The following is a 16,449-nucleotide window of genomic DNA, read 5'->3' as shown; positions in this document are numbered from 1 at the left end:
GAAGCAAAGCTGGGTGGTGGTGGCACACACCTTTGATCTGAGCACTCAGGAGGCAGAGGCAGAGGCAGGCAGATCTCTGTGAGTTCGAGGCCAGCCTGGTCTATAGATCGAGTTCCAGGACAGGAACCAAAACTACACAGAGAAACCCTGTTTTGAAAAACAAACAAACAAAAAGGATCTGAAGCCTAATGGGAGGCAGGTACTTGGGTCACACATAAGACTATTGAGTGTCAGGGCTGGAGAGATGGCTCAGTGGTTAAGGGCACTGACTGCTCTCCCAGAGGACCTGGGTTCAAGTCCCAGCACCCCCATGGCGGCTCACAACTGTCTGTAACTCCAAGATCTGACACCCTCACACAGTCTATATATATATATATACATGCAGCAAAGCACCAATGCAAATAAGAATTATATTTAAAAAAAAAAAGACTATTGAGTGTTGTCTCACAGATGTGAATCTTGTCTGGTAAGCAGGGTTATAAAAAAGAGAGCTGCTAGAGTGCTTGCCTAGCATGCACAGCTCTTGGGTCTGATCTCCAGCTCCACAAAAAGAACCGAAAAACATCTTCTAGGCATGCTGCTCCACCTGTCAGCCCAGTACCTGGACACTCAGGCAGAAGGATTGTGCGTTTGAGGCCACTCTGGGGAGGTCCATCCACACTGGGCAATGGAGGGAGACTGAGGGGAGGGGCAGGGAGGGAAGGAGTGGTCACTAGAGCATGAATACATAAGAGAGAGATGACAGGTGGGATTGGCACACACTTGTATCCCTAGCACTAAGGAACCTGGGGCAGGATGAACCCACATTTTATGGCCGTCCATTGCTGTTGTGTTCCTGAATGTGATATCTGTGTTCATCAATTTTGTCAAGGTTAGAAGTTCTCTTGCCTATTTTTGTATATTCCAGGCCAGGAGAATTCCATTTGGTGTTGATTGTTACAGTATTCAGGTTTCCATGTTTATCTCAGGGAGGAGGGGAGGGTTAGAAGGAGTCTGCAGTTACATATCCCAGGCATTCAGATCTCTGGTCTGCTTGGGGGGCAAGTGGCATATCTAAGTTGTGCTGTGAATTGAACCCAGGGCCTCATATATCTTAGAGAAGTACTCTGTCACTGAGCCCACCCTATGGGCTTCGTCCTGGGGTGTATATATTATAGCATGAGATCTCTGATCTATATGTGGGTTTCACTGGTTTATCTGGATTCTGATGTGTTCTGAAGGACATCCCACGTGGTGAGAACGAACCCCAGTCTGTTTGTTGATACGGGTCTCAGAGTGTAAGGTGTCTTTGTTGTGGTCTCTGAGGCTATGATCGGAAGTGGAGCTATATCCCAAATGGACGTCTTTGTCTTTGGTGGTTAGTGGTGTGACTTCTGGTAAGTGAGGACTCGGATATGTTGAGTTTCCCCAGGATGTGAGCTCTCTGCTCTGTTTCTGAAGATGTCTCCCAGCTGTCTGTGGGTATGCATCCCAGCCTTCAGCACCAGAGCTCTGACAGCCTGACATTTCTTATGGTTTAAATATGAACTATTTCACACGTGGGCCCATGTGCTAGACGCTTGGGTGGCGGAGGCTGGGAGAGAGACAAACTTTGGGAGGTGGCTCCTAGCTGGAGGAGTAGGTCACTGACGGCGTGGCTGTAAAGGGACTAGTCTCTAGTCCCTTTCTTTCCCTCTGCTTCCTGTCCACCCTTAGATAAGATGCTGTGCCGTGCCCTCTTCACCTCAGTGAACTGAAACCCTGAAACATCCAGTCAAAAGAACTTCTTTCATCACGTTGTCGTTCACAAGCATATGAGATTGTGATTTTTATGCTTACATAGTTAATGGTCTGGGAGGCTTATTATTTGGTAAGACATGTGTATCCCAGGTATGAGATTTCTGAGTTCTTTGTGTGTGAGTATCCCAGAAGGAAGGCCCATGATCTGTTTACAAGTATACTTCTGTGCTGGGTGGCTTTATGTCAGCTTGGCACAGTCTAGAGTCACCAGCGAGAAGGGAGCCTCATTTCAGAAAATGTCTCCGTGAGATCAGGCTGGAAGGCATTTTCTTAGTGCTCAGTCAGTGGAGGAGCGTGTAGCTCATGGTAGGTGGTATCTACCCTAGGCAGGTGGTCCTCGGTTCTATAAGAAAGGCTGAGCAAGTCATATGGAATCAACCCAGTAAGCAGCGCCCCTCATGGCCTCTGCATCAGCTCCTGCCTCCAGATATCTGTCCTGTTTGAGTTCCTGCCCTGACTTCTTTCAGTCCTGAACAGTGGAGTAGAAGTGTAAACCAAATAAACCCTTTCCTTCCCAAGTTGCTTTTGGTGGTGATGTTTCATGGCCACAATGGAAAGTACCCTAAGATTGGGGTACTCTCGCCTCCTTGTGGGTATGTATCCCAGGATTTTTGTTTTTGTTTTTCGAGACAAGGTTTCTCTGTGTAACAGCCCTGACTGGCCTTGAACTCACAGAGATCTGCCTACCTCTGAATCCCAAGTGCTGAGATTAAAGGTGTGCACGCCCACCACCCACCACCTGGCATAACCCAAGATTTTAAGTTGCTTTACTTATTCTGTGTGTATTTATCAAGATGTGAGGCCTCTAATATGTTGTGGGTTTTTGTTTCATGATAATGAGGTATCTAATCTATTTGTACCATACATAGTACTTGAGATTTGTTAAAAATTTCCTGGGCTAGGGGTGTAGGCTCTGGGGTTCATCCCTATGGTGGTTTGAATGAAAATGGCCCCCACTGGCCCATAGGGAGTGGCACTGTTAGGAGATGTGGAGTAGGTGTGGCTTTGTTGGACTAAGTGTGTTACTGGGGGGTGGGCTTTGAGGTCTCAGATACTCAAGCCAGACCCAGTGTCTCAGTCTCTTCCTGCTGCCTGCTGATCAAGATGTAGGACTCTCAGCTCCTTCTCCAGCACCATGTCTGCCTGCATGACACCATGCTTCCCGCCATGCTCCTCACCACAATGATAATGGACTAAGCCTCTGAAACTGTAAGCTAGCCCCAATTAAATGTTTCCCTTTATAAGAGTTTCTGTGGTCATGGTGTCTCTTCACAGCTAACTAAGACAATCCCTAATGCTATAAAACAAAGCAAAACAACCCCCGCCCCAAGACAAAAAAAAAAAAAAACCTTTGTTTTTTGAGGGCATGAAGTGTGTTCTGTTTGGGGGTATGTGTCCCACTTAGGGGAGGCTCCGCCTCAAGGTGCGGATGTGTCTGTTCCCTTTAGGTGTCCGTTCAGATTCAGATGGAAGACTTCTCATCACTTTCTTGCTATGGAACCAGGAGAGGATCTTGAGCTGTTTCTATTATATGTGCAGCATTTTAGGTCTCCGAGCTTCATGGAGGCATATGTTATATGATACTGAGTCACTAACTGTGTGTATACATCTCTGCTCTACCAACTTAAGGCCCCCTGACGTTACCCAGGTCCTGACTTGGATATTGAAGTCAGTGTTGGTCTCTACTGCTGGCGGATCTGGCACTCAGCAGCAGCTGTAGCCAGGCCAGCCTTGGTGAGTGGAAATCCATGCTTTTGAGCCCATGCATAACCCCCATTGTTGCCACTGTGGCTCCTTTGTTCATGGGCCCTTTAGGCAATGACAGAGATGGCTGGGGAAAGAGGCTGACTGTCCACAGAATGGGTCATCCTCTCTACTTGATGACTGAACTCCTCCTCAGCTGAAGTCACCTTTTGATGAGCATTTACATGGGACACAAGTATCTTCACATCCTTTGCCCATACAGAGAGATCTCTCCATGTTTCTTTCCCAGATGTCTTTCTTAGAAATTTTCCAATCATGCTTCTTTCAAGTCCATGACCATCCAGCCTGTCCATTGGCTACATACAGCCTGTGAATCAGTGTATAATCACACATCTGGCCATTTCTCCTTCCAAGAAAAGTATAGGACCACGTGCACTAACTGAAGTTCTGCCCACTGTGAAGATTCCCTTCCTTAGTGTGCTCTAGGGTTGTTTCAGCAAGGGCTGAAATGGTAGCTGTCCACTTCTGGACAGTATTTTTACATTTTGATTTTATTTTATTTTATTTTTTTTTTTTTAAAGATTTATTTATTTATTTATTTGTTTATTTATTATGTATACAGTGTTCTGTCTGCACACACCCTGCAGGCCAGAAGAGGGCACCAGATCTCACTACAGATGGTTGTGAGCCACCATGTGGTTGCTGGGAATTGAACTCAGGACCTTTGGAAGAACAAGTAGTGCTCTTAACCTCTGAGCCATCTCTCCAGCTCCTACATTTTGATTTTAGGTATTTATTTTTATTTTAGGTATATGTGTAAGTACTCAAATGTGCCTGTGTATGTATACCACGTGCATGCCTAGTACCCCTTGAGGTCAGAACCAGGCTCCTAGCTGCTTGCAAATCACCATGTGGAGTGCTGGGAACCAAACCCAGGTCCTCTGCAAGAACAGCAAATACTTTTAGACTTTGAGCCATCTCTTCAGCCCCACCACCCCCAGGACCATTCTTCTCTTTCTTTCTTTCTTTTCTTTTCCAAGACAAGGCTGTCCTGAAACTCACTCTGTAGACCAGGCTGGCCTTGAACCCAGAGATCCACCTGCCTCTGCTTCCCAAGTGCTGGGATTAAAGGCTCGCACTTCCACCAACAAGGACCCTTTTTTTTTTTTTTTTTTTGTAGCTTTGTGCCTTTCCTAGATCTCGCTCTGTAGACCAGGCTGGCCTTGAACTCACAGAGATCCGCCTGGCTCTGCCTGTAGTAGGTAGCCATTCCAGCTTTGATCTGGAAATTCCAACCCCCATTGAGGCTTGGCAACTGTCACGCCTACAAGGGGGGGCCAAGGGAGGTGCCGGGAGACCAGAGATCTGGATGGGCCAGCCCGCTCTCTCTGTTCCTGGACCCTAGACGGTGGAGGTTGACTGAGCAGAGCTCCAGAGAACACCCCTGGACTTCGATACACCTTCCCCAGACCCCACAACCTACCTTCCCCATTTTTGTAAGTTACCCACTAAATAAATCTCCCTTTTAACTACGTGGAGTGGCCATAATAATTTCACTAATATCTGCTTCCCGAGTGCTGGGATTAAAGACGTGTGCCACCACCACCTGGCCCACAAGGACGATTCTTAGGCCAGGCTTGGTCTTCTCTTCCTCAGTCCATCATAGTGCACACACTCCATGAGGTGCGTACTTGGGGACAGAAGGCATTGTAATGGGAGGAGAAACCATAGTCATTTGGGCGCTTCTTCCTGTAACTTGCTTATGCTCTCAGGACCAGCTTGGCTGATCATGTATATATCTATCTAATGATGGATTGTTTCTATTCACCATTCAACTTCATGGCTTTGTGGGTCAAGTGATACCGAGTTCACGATGAACAGCTCAGGTGGCATGATATAAACTTGTAGCTCATTATCAAATGTTTAATTTCCACTAAGACCAAAGAGCAGGCCAAGATCTGTCTCTCAAAGGGAGAATAGTTGTCTGCAGATGATGGTAGGGGCTTGTCCAAAATCCCAAGGGCTTCCACTGTGATTCACCTACCGAGGCCTGTCAGAGGCTCCAGACAGCACCTCTCTGGGCCACTGGTACCTCAAGTCCCTGCTCACTTGGTGCAATTAGATAATGTCATTACTATAGTGCACCAATGTGATGTTTTGTAGAAGAGACAATCAAGATCCAGTTGAACTAAGTTATTTATTTTTGAATATGTTTTCACTTTATTTTATTTTTTTATTTTTATGTGCATTGGTGTTTTGCCTGCATGTATATCTGTGTGAGGGTGTCAGATCCCCAGGAACTGGAGTTACAGACAGTTGTGAGCTGCCATATGGGTGCTGGGAATTGAACCCGGGCCTCTGGAAGAGCAGCCCATGCTGTTAACCACTGAGCCACCTCTCCAGCCCTGAACTGAGTTATGACACAGGGCTGGAGAGTTAGTACGTCCTTGAGGTCGAATTTATAAAGGTGTACTGCTGGCCTTGCCGACTAAAAGCAAATAGTTTCTGGTGGTCCTTATGGACCGGTATGGTAGATAAATGGCTGCAGGCCATGTACCAGGAGATGTGTTAATCTGCTCAAGTAAGGACACCAGCAGCTGCAGTTGGAGTCACCATTCAGATTTTGATAGTCGGCTGTCAGTCTCCGTGATCCGTCTGTCACAGGTTAAAGAGAGTTAAAGGGAGATGTGGTGGGACCCACTACCCCTTCACGATTTTTCCAGTCCTTGATGATGGCGCTAATTTCTGTGGTTTGGGGTTCACTGTCTTCCTTGGTAGAGCCAACTCTATTTGCCTTTTCTAACCATGATGGTCCTCACTGCACAGGTCAGGGAACCAATGAGGGCATTCTACCCACTGCTATGTATACTATCCCAATTATACCTTCTGGGACTGGGGAAATAAACATAGGGTGAATTTCAGCCAAAATTCCATCTATCACCTGACTTTCACAAGTCCCTATTTTATTTATTATTTTTTTCTGGCAAACATTGGCTAATCGAGAGCTCGTGGAGATCCACCTGCCTCTGCCTCCCAAGTGAACTTTTTTTTTTTTTTGGTTTTTCGAGACAGGGTTTCTCTGTGTAGCTTTGCGTCTTTCCTGGAACTCACTCTGTAGACCAGGCTGGCCTCGAACTCACAAAGATCCGCCTGCCTCTGCCTCCCAAGTGCTGGGATTAAAGGCGTGCGCCACCACCGCCCGGCTCCAAGTGAACTTTAATCCCAAGGATTAAAGGAGTGAACAGCCAAACCTCACTGGAGGGCCACAGTGCTGTGGGCAATCTCATGGACTCAAGGTCAGTTCAGAGCCAGTATCCAGTAGGCCCTAGAAGGTCTGACTATTTTCATTGCCTCAGGGTACACTTATCCTAGGAAAAGACTGTAGGTCTAGGGGCTGCAGAGATGGCTCAGAGATTAAGAGCACTGGCTGTTTCTCCAGAGTTCAATTCCCAGCAACCACATGGTGGCTCACAACCATCTAGAATGAGATCTGGTGCCCTCTTCTGGCATGCAGATATACGTACAGACAGAACACTGTATACATAATAAATAAATAAATAAATAAATAAATAAATAAATAAATAAATAAATAAATAAATAAATCTTTTTTTAAAAAAAAGACTGTAGGTCTCTCTGGGGAAGGATGGGAAAAGGGCGCACAGTAAACTCTCCAGAAGTATTATAACACAATCCTTTCTCAAGAGAACCTTCTGGCTCAAATCTGGAAATTAGTTGATGGGCCATGATTCTGTATTGTTATGATCAAGGTAACCTATCATTTGTTCTAGGGTTTCCCTGCTGACGCAGATCAAAACTTTTAGTAGGCTTCTTATCTATTTCATTCTTGGATACACCATGTTCATTAGCCAGTGCCAAAGGTCTCCATCAGTCAAACCATTATAGAAATGACTTGGACTGCCCATTATGGTGACTGCTCCCCTCGCCTTAGGTGATTCAGTGCTGTCCCTTGGCCCCTGCTACTCCAGGAGTCTAATTAGACCCACCCTAGTCTGGCACAGAGAAGAAGGTAACAATAAAGCACTTCAAATATGCTCATGCCTTGCTTCCCCCAACCCCCAATTTATGTTTTTTGTTTTTTTTTTTTGTTTTTTGTTTTGTTTTTTTTCAAGACAGGGTTTCTCTGTACAACAGCTTTGGCTATCCTGGAACTCTCGTTGTAGACCAGGCTGGCCTCGAACTCAGAGATCAGCCTGCCACTGCCTCCTGAGTGCTGGGATTAAGGTTTGTGCCACCAAGCCTGGTGATATGATGTTAGAGAAGAATGTGTCTTCAGAGCTCTCCCTTGTGGAGGATTAGGTTTTAAACAGTAGATCTACTCCAGCACTCCAATTTATCTGAGCGAGCGCTAGAATCCCCTCATCAATACTAAGCCAAGTTATCCCAGACACCTCTAGCTTCTCCTCAGTAGGCCAACCAATAACTCTTCTTACCTTTTCTTATTCTTTTCTTTTCTCTTTCTTTCTTTCTTTCTTTCTTTCTTTCTTTCTTTCTTTCTTTCTTTCTTTCTTTCTTTCTTTCTTTCTTTCTTTCTTTCTTCCTTCCTTCCTTCCTTCCTTCCTTCCTTCCTTCCTTCCTTCCTTCCTTCCTTCCTTTCTCTCTCTCTCTCTCTCTCTCTCTCTCTCTCTCTCTCTCTCTCTCTCTCTCTCTTTCTTTCTTTCTTCTTTTTTTTTGAGACAGGGTTTCTCTGCGTAGCCCTGGCTGTCCTGGAACTCACTCTGTAGACCAGGCTGGCCTCGAACTCATAATAGAGACCCACCCATCTGCATCTGACTCCTGAGTGCTGAGATTAAATGCATGTGCCACTACTGCCAGTCTTAACTCTTGCTACTTTTTAAAATCATTTGAGCTTCAATATTAAACTTAGAATCTCTTTCAAGTGGTGGTGGTGCACGCCTTTAATCCCAGCACTTGGGGTGGGGGTAGGGAAGCAGAGGCAGGCAGATCTCTGTGAGTTTGAGGCCAGCCTGGGCCACAGAGTGAGTTTCAGGACAGCCAGGGCTACACAGAGAAACCCTGTCTCGAAAACAAACATGCAAACAAAACTCCCCAGAATCTCTGCTCGGTGGGCCCATATTGATAAACTCTGATCCGGGTTTACCCATACCCTTAAAATCCAGTCTCACAATACTCCCCAGATGTTTGCTACAATGAATTAAAGCATTATTAAGTTATTAAGTGGTGGAGCATCCCTCCCAGCACCCACACGGCAGCTCACAACTGTCTGTAACTCCAAGAGCCGACACCCTCACACGGACATGCATGGAGACAAAACACCAACACACAATAAATAAATGAATAAATAAATAAAATCACTCTGCTTTCACTACTTTGTTAAAAAAACACAAAATAGAACATGACGTTGCATGCACGTGTCAAGGGGTAAGGTATCCTTTGTTAATTTATATGCCCTAGCTCCTGAGGTAGCTGCCCTATTTGTGTGGAAATGCCACAGAACATGTACCTTGCACCTCTCTGAGATAAGTGTCCAAGGGTAGAGCTCTGTGGGGAGTTCATGTTACTTATGAGTCTGATTCTTAGGATAAAAAGTTTTTTCCTGTTCTTTTCCCTTATTTTGTTGCTTGGGTTTTTTGAGACAAAATCTTTCTTTGTAGAACAGGCTGACCTTGAACTCAAGAGATCTGTCTGCCTCTGCCTCCCAAATGCTAAGATTAAAGGTGTACATCTTTTTGTTTGTTTTGTTTGCTGTTGTTTTGAGACAGGATCTCATGTGGTAGCCCTGGGTGTCCTAGAACTCCCTCTCAGCTTACTGAGTTTGAGATTTATAAGCATGATCTGCCATATCTAGCTAAGGTATGATTTTCTTAAATGTTTGTGTACATATATCTACAAGTTGGTAGAACAATGGTCCCTGAAAGTGTCCATTTCCTAATATTCTGGAAAGTGTGGATATGTGACCTTTTCTATCAAAAGGTCCCTTGGAGAGATGACAAAGCAATGATCTTTATAGGAGTGTGTCTGATATTGTAATTTCTTGGATCCATCTGCAGATAAATGAGGGTGTAAACTGTCATCTCTTTAAGGGTATGCCACAGAAAATAAAGTCTCTGATCTGTTTCTGGGTCATTATCTTAGGGCAGTGTGGTCTCTGATTAAATTGGGTGTGTGTGTACAGGGTGTGCAATTGATAAGCTCTTTGTGGTTTTATGGTCTCCTGGTTATACATCATCTTTCTGTTGATGTGGATGCCAAGATATAAATTTGCTGAACTAAAATTTGTAGGTGATGTTTGATGGTGTTAAATGTCTGATGCATTCATTGGAGAAAGGACAAGAGAGTCTGATGTCTCCTTTTTTTTTTTGATGTCTCCTTTTTTTTTTTTTTTCAAAAGGAAATTGCTCTAATGAGATTTTTCCTCAGCAGTTCTGACCGCTCTCCCTTTCGTAGCCTTGTGTGGTTTTGTTGGTGGTAGTTTTTTGTGATGGTGGTGGTTTTCTCCCAGGTTGAATAGCAATACTGATTATCTCCCTCATCAGCGCACCAGGGCAAAGGGAAGTGTTGGGGTTACATGGAGGAAGAAGTCAGGGGAAGGGAGGAAGGGAAGATGATGGTGTGGGAGGAAGGCACTCAGCCATCCTCCAGCCGGTCCAGGACTGTTCTGCAGGGAGGTCCTGAGCCTTCCCTTTGCAAGCTAAAGCACTCCGAGTTGCGTCGCCGCTGCTGGAGCGACCCTCACCTAACCCGGGTCGCTCAGAGGGAAGCCCGGAGCTCCCAATCTGGTCTCTGGTTGTATCCCAATCCCTGGCTGCATTTGCCCAGAAACAAGGGTGACAGCGCGATCCGCAGCCGCTACTCCATGATGCCCGCCTCTCTCCATCTCTCCCGGTGTTGCGTTGCTGGGTCTACAGGGGGCGGCAGCGTGCAGCTCACTATTGGCTGCTGCAGCCAGCTGGGAGGGACATTGTAGAATGACTGCACACGTAGCAGCAAGCAGGCTTCAAGAGAAGCAGAAAGGCAGAGCTTCTCAGGTGTCAGTACAGCCTGGTGGTCTAGGCGCCAGACCCAAGCAGACAGCCTTCCCTGCGGGTATTCTGGTCTCCGAAAGGAGGTGTGGGTTCGATTCCCTCTTCTGACACGTATCTTTTTTTCCTCTGTGTTATTTTTATTTATTTATTTTTGCAATATTCCTCCGCTCAGCTGGCATTGTGGGGTCCTCCAGGGCAGCAAGTCGCCAGGTTGCCTAGTCTCAGGTTCCCTGGCATAACTGGAGATTGTGATGTCTTTTATCTGTGTTGAAGGTGTTATCACAGCACTTGAGCTTTTAGATCTACTCATGAAAACTTGACCTGGGGACCTGTTTGTTCTCTAAGCTGTCTTTCCTGCACTTTTGAGTATCAGACCTAAGGATCACACACACACACACACACACACACACACACACACACACACACACACACACCCCAGGCAAGTTCCCTAGCCCCCCCCCCCAGTTTGGTCTCTGAGCTCTACAGGGATGTCCCCTGAACTGTTGGGACATGTGTGTCTCATGTTGTCAGATCTCTGAGGTTTGGGAGTTCATCTCTAAGTTCATATGATTTTTTTTAACTCATAACTGTATGACACACATCCAGGTAGATGTCCAGTCTGTGGAGTCTTTAGGCTCTCCATGTTTTTTTGTTTTTTTTTTCTTTTCTTTTTCTTTTTTTTCGGGAGCTGAGGACCTAACCCAGGGCCTTGTGCTTGCTAGGCAAGCGGTCTACCACTGAGCTAAATATCCAACCCCAAAACATTGTGGGTTTTTTGCTTGTTTTGTGTTTGTTTGTTTTGTTTTTGTTTTCTGAGACAGGGTTTCTCAATGCAGTTTTGGTGGCTGTCCTGGCATGGGCCACCATTGCCTAGCTTGACAGAGCAATAATCTTGAGATGGGGAGGTGATCCTGGATTTCCAAGGTGACCCTGATGCATCACAACGTGAAGTCTGTGGGCAGTTGGTGTGTGTGTATGTCTTTGGTGGTCAGATAGCAGTACTCCAAAGATGTTCAGTTCCAAGTTCCTGGAACCAGCAGTTATAATAATGAAGCTGGAAAGGGGAACTTGGCAGGTGTGATTAAACTAAGCATCCTGGGAGGGGGAAATAATCCTAGATTAATGACCTGGGTGGTCCAACGTGAACACAAATGTTGTAAGAGGAAGGCACGAACTGAGTATAAGGAGAAGGTCAGTAAGCTGGGCGAGAAAAGATAAGCAGGGCTCATCCAGACAGAGAGCCGGGTAGATGAAGAGGCAGAGAAGGGGCTTGGAGAGGAAATAGAGATTTGAAGGTGAAATGCTGCTGCCTTTGAGGATGGAGGATAAGGCAGTGAGCTGGGCGATGTGGGCACTTTGTGGGAACTGGATGCTCCATGATGAACGCCAGAGGCAAGAAGTCCTGCTAAGGCCTTGACTTTGACACTGTAACCCTCCCCCTTGGCCTTCTTGCCTACAGAAATATAAGAAATAAAATGAACGTGTGTTGTTGTTTTGCAAAAGAGACTATGGTGGGCGGGGTTTCCGTGTCAGACTCTCACAGGTGGTGCGTATGAGTTCTCGGTGTACCGCTCTGGATAGAAACCCCATATGATCTGCCTGTAAGTGTGTGTGATGGACTGTCATCTCTGCATCGGTGATGAGCCAGGAGACTGTGTGTCTGATCTGTTGGGTGGTGTAGGTCCCAGAATTTGTGCCCTGAGCCATTTGGTGGGTGCTGTATTTCGTATGATGGGAGGTTTCTAATCTGATCTTTTGTGTACATGTCCTATCACGTTAGTTTTCTGATCTCTTGAAGTGTGTATGCCAGAATGTAAGAATTCTGACATCTTTGTGGGTTTGTGGGGATATTTTCTTTTGCTCTAGTTCCCTGCTCTGTTTCTGTGTTCATTTCCCGAATAGGAAGCTCCTTGTCCCTGTGTCAAGTGAAGTTCAGCATTATCCCTGGGTCCTTGAAAGACAGAGGCAGGGCAGTCAGAGGCAGAGGAACCAGTGTGACATCAGAAGGAGGGGAAAGAAAGGAGAGACATCCAGGATGAAGATGAACTACTGTTGCTGTATATGTAACCAACCGTCTTATTAAATAAGAAACACAGAACCAATGCAAAGAAGAAAGCCAAGAGATCAGAGCTAAGAGCCTCACTGCCTGCTGCAGCTAGCCTCTTAAGCCAAGAGACCTCTCTGAAAGAGAGCTACTTCCTGTCTGTTTGTCTTTATATAGACTTTCTTTTTTTTTGTGATATATATTTTTTATTTTACAATACCATTCAGTTCTACATATCAGCCATGGGTTCCCCTATTCTCCCCCTTCCCACGCCCTCCCCTTACCCCCAGCCCACCCTCCATTCCCACCTCCTCCAGGACAAGTCCTCCCCCGAGGACTGTGATCAACTTGGTAGACTCAGTCCAGGGAGGTCCAGTCCCTTCCTCCCAGACTAAGCCAAGTGTCCCTGCATAAGTTCCTGGTTTCAAACAGCCAACTCATGGAATGAGCACAGGACTTGGTCCCACTGCCTAGATGCCTCCCAAACTGATCAAGCCAATCAACTGTCTCACCTATTCAGAGGGCCTGATCCAGCTGGGAGCCCCTCAGCCTTTGGTTCATAGTTCATGTGTTTCCATTCATTTGGCTATTTTTTTTTCAATAATTGAGTAAAACTGAAATTGATTATATGCCACAGTCATCCTAGGGACCTCCATGCTATATATATATAGCCTCTATGGTTCTATGGGTTGTGGTCTGATTGTTCATTTTATATCTAGAATCCACCAATGAGTGAGTACATACCATAACTGTCTTTCTGGGTTTGGGTTACCTCACTCAGGATGATTTTTTCTAGTTCCATCCATTTGCCTGCAAATTTCATGCTTTCATTGTTTTTCTCTGCTGAGTAGTACTCCATTGTGTATATGTACCACATTTTTTTCATCCATTCTTCCGTTGATGGGCATCTAGGTTGTTTCCAGGTTCTGGCTATTACAAATAGTGCTGCTATGAACATAGCTGAGCATGTATCTTTATGGTATGTATCAGCATTCTTTGGGTATATGCCCAAGAGTGGGATGGCTGGGTCTTGAGGTTGTTCGATTCCTAATTTTCTGAGAAACCGCCATACTGATTTCCACAGTGGTTGTACAAGTTTACATTCCCACCAACAGTGGAGGAGTGTTCCCTTTGCTCCACATCCTCTCCAACATTGGTTGTCATTGGTGTTTTTGATCTTAGCCATTCTAACAGGTGTAAGGTGGTATCTCAGAGTCGTTTTGATTTGCATTTCTCTGATGATTAAGGATGTTGAGCATTTCTTTAAATGTCTTTCAGCCATTTGTAGTTCTTGTTTTGTGAATTCTCTGTTTAGCTCTTTAGCCCATTTTTTAATTGGACTGTTCAGTGCTTTGATGTCTAGTTTCTTGAGTTCTTTATATATTGTGGAGATCAATCCTCTGTCAGATGTGGGGTTGGTGAAGATATTTTCCCAATCTGTTGGGTGTCTTTTTTGTCTTATTGACTGTGTCTTTTGCCCTGCAAAAGCTTCTCAGTTTTGAGAGGTCCCATTTATTAATGGTTGTGCTCAGGGTTTGTGCTGTCAGTGTTTTATTTAGGAAATGGTCTCCAGTGCCAATGCGTTCAAGAGTGCTTCCTATCTTCTTTTCTATTAAGTTTAGTGTAACTGGATTTATGTTTAGGTCTTTGATCCACTTGGACTTGAGTTTTGTGCATGGTGACAGATATGGATCTATTTGTAATCTTTTACATATTGACATCCAGTTATGCCAGCACCATTTGTTGAAGATACTTTCTTTGTTCCATTGTATAGTTTTGGCTCCTTTGTCAAAAACCAGGTGTTCATATGTGCATGGATTAATGTCAGGGTCTTCAATTCGTTTCCATTGGTCTGTATGTCGGTTTTTATACCAGTACCAAGCTGTTTTTATTACTATAGCTCTATAGTAGAGTTTGAGGTCCGGGATGGTGATGCCTCCAAGGGTTGCTTTATCGTATAGGATTCTTTTAGCTATCCTGGGTCTTTTGTTTTTCCATATAAAGTTGAGTATTTTTCTTTCCAAGTCTGTGAAGAATTGTGTTGGTATTTTGATGGGGATTGCATTGAATCTGTAGATTGCTTTTGGTAAGATTGCCATTTTTACTATGTTAATCCTGCCTATCCATGAGCATGGGAGATCCTTCCATTTTCTGATATCTTCTTCAATTTCTTTCTTTAGAGATTTAAAGTTCTTTTCAAAAAGGTCTTTCACTTGTTTAGTTAGTGTTATCCCAAGGTATTTTATATTATTTGTGGCTATTGTAAAGGGTGATGTTTCTCTGACTTCTTTCTCAGCCCTTTTATCATTTGTGTATAGGAGGGCTACTGATTTTTTTGAGTTGATCTTGTATCCTGCCACTTTACTGAAGGAGTTTATCAGCTGTAGAAGTTCCCTGGTAGAGTTTTTGGGGTCACTTATGTATACTATCATATCATCTGCAAATAGTGAAAGTTTGACTTCTTCCTTGCCAATTTGTATCCCTTTGATCTCCTTTTGTTGTCTTATTGCTCTAGCTAGAACTTCTAGTACTATATTGAATAAATATGGGGAGAGTGGACAGCCTTGTCTTGTTCCTGAATTTAGTGGTATCGCTTTGAGTTTCTCTCCATTTAATTTGATGTTTGCTGTTGGCTTGCCTCTAAATTGCTTTTATTATGTTTAGAAATGTTCCTTGTATTCCTATTCTTTCTAAGACCTTTATCATGAAGGGGTGTTGGATTTTGTCAAAGGCTTTTTCAGCATCTAGGGAGATGATCATGTGGTTTTTTTCTTTCAGTTTGTTTATATGGTGTATTACATTGACTGATTTCCGTATGTTGAACCATCCTTGCATCCCTGGGATGAATCCTACTTGGTCGTGATGGATGATTGTTTTGATGTATTCTTGGATTCGGTTTGCCAATATTTTGTTGAGTATTTTTGCATCAATGTTCATGAGGGAGATTGGTCTGTAGTTCTCTTTCTTTGTTGCATCTTTGTGTGGTTTGGGTATCAGGGTAATTGTAGCCTCATAAAAAGAGTTTGGTAGTGTTCCTTCTGTTTCTATTGTGTGGAACACTTTGAAGAGGATTGGTATTAGTTCTTCTTTGAAAGTCTGGTAGAATTCTGCACTAAAACCATCTGGTCCTGGGCTTTTTTTAGTTGGGAGACTTTTGATGACTGTTTCTATTTCTTTAGGGGTTATTGGTCTATTTAAATGGTTTATCTGGTCTTGATTTAATTTTGGTATTTGGTATTTATCCAGAAAATTGTCCATTTCTTCCTGGTTTTCCATTTTTGTGGAGTACAGGTTTTTGAAGTATGATCTGATGATTCTCTGGATTTCCTCATTGTCTGTTGTTATGTCTCCCTTTTCATTTCTGATTTTGTGAATTTGGGTGTTCTCTCTTTGCTTTTTGATTAATTTGGCTAGTGGTTTGTCTATCTTGTTGATTTTTTCAAAGAACCAACTCTTTGTTTCATTGTTTTTTTGTATTGTTCTCTTGTTTTCTATTTCGTTGATTTCAGCCCTCAATTTGATTATTTCCTGGCGTCTATTTCTCCTGGGTGAGTTTGTTTCTTTTTGTTCTAGAGCTTTCAGTTGTGCTGTTAATTCATTGGTATGGGATTGCTCCATCTTCTTTATGTGTGCATTTAGAGCTATGAATTTTCCTCTTAGCACTGCTTTCATAGTGTTCCATAAGTTTGGGTATGTTGTACTTTCATTTTCATTGAATTCTAGGAACTCTTTAATTTCTTTCTTTATTTCTTCCTTGACCCATTGATGTTTCAGGTGGGTATTATTCAGTTTCCATGAGTTTGTGGGTTTTCTATAATTTTTGTTGTTATTGAGTTCTAACTTTAAGGCATGGTGGTCTGATAAGATACAGGAGGTTATTCCAATTTTTTTGTATCTGTTGAGATTTGTTTTGTGTCC

Source organism: Peromyscus maniculatus, chromosome X (assembly GCF_049852395.1).
Source record: "Peromyscus maniculatus bairdii isolate BWxNUB_F1_BW_parent chromosome X, HU_Pman_BW_mat_3.1, whole genome shotgun sequence".
NCBI classification, from domain to species: domain Eukaryota; kingdom Metazoa; phylum Chordata; class Mammalia; order Rodentia; family Cricetidae; genus Peromyscus; species Peromyscus maniculatus.
Note: the sequence above shows the minus strand (reverse complement) of the source record.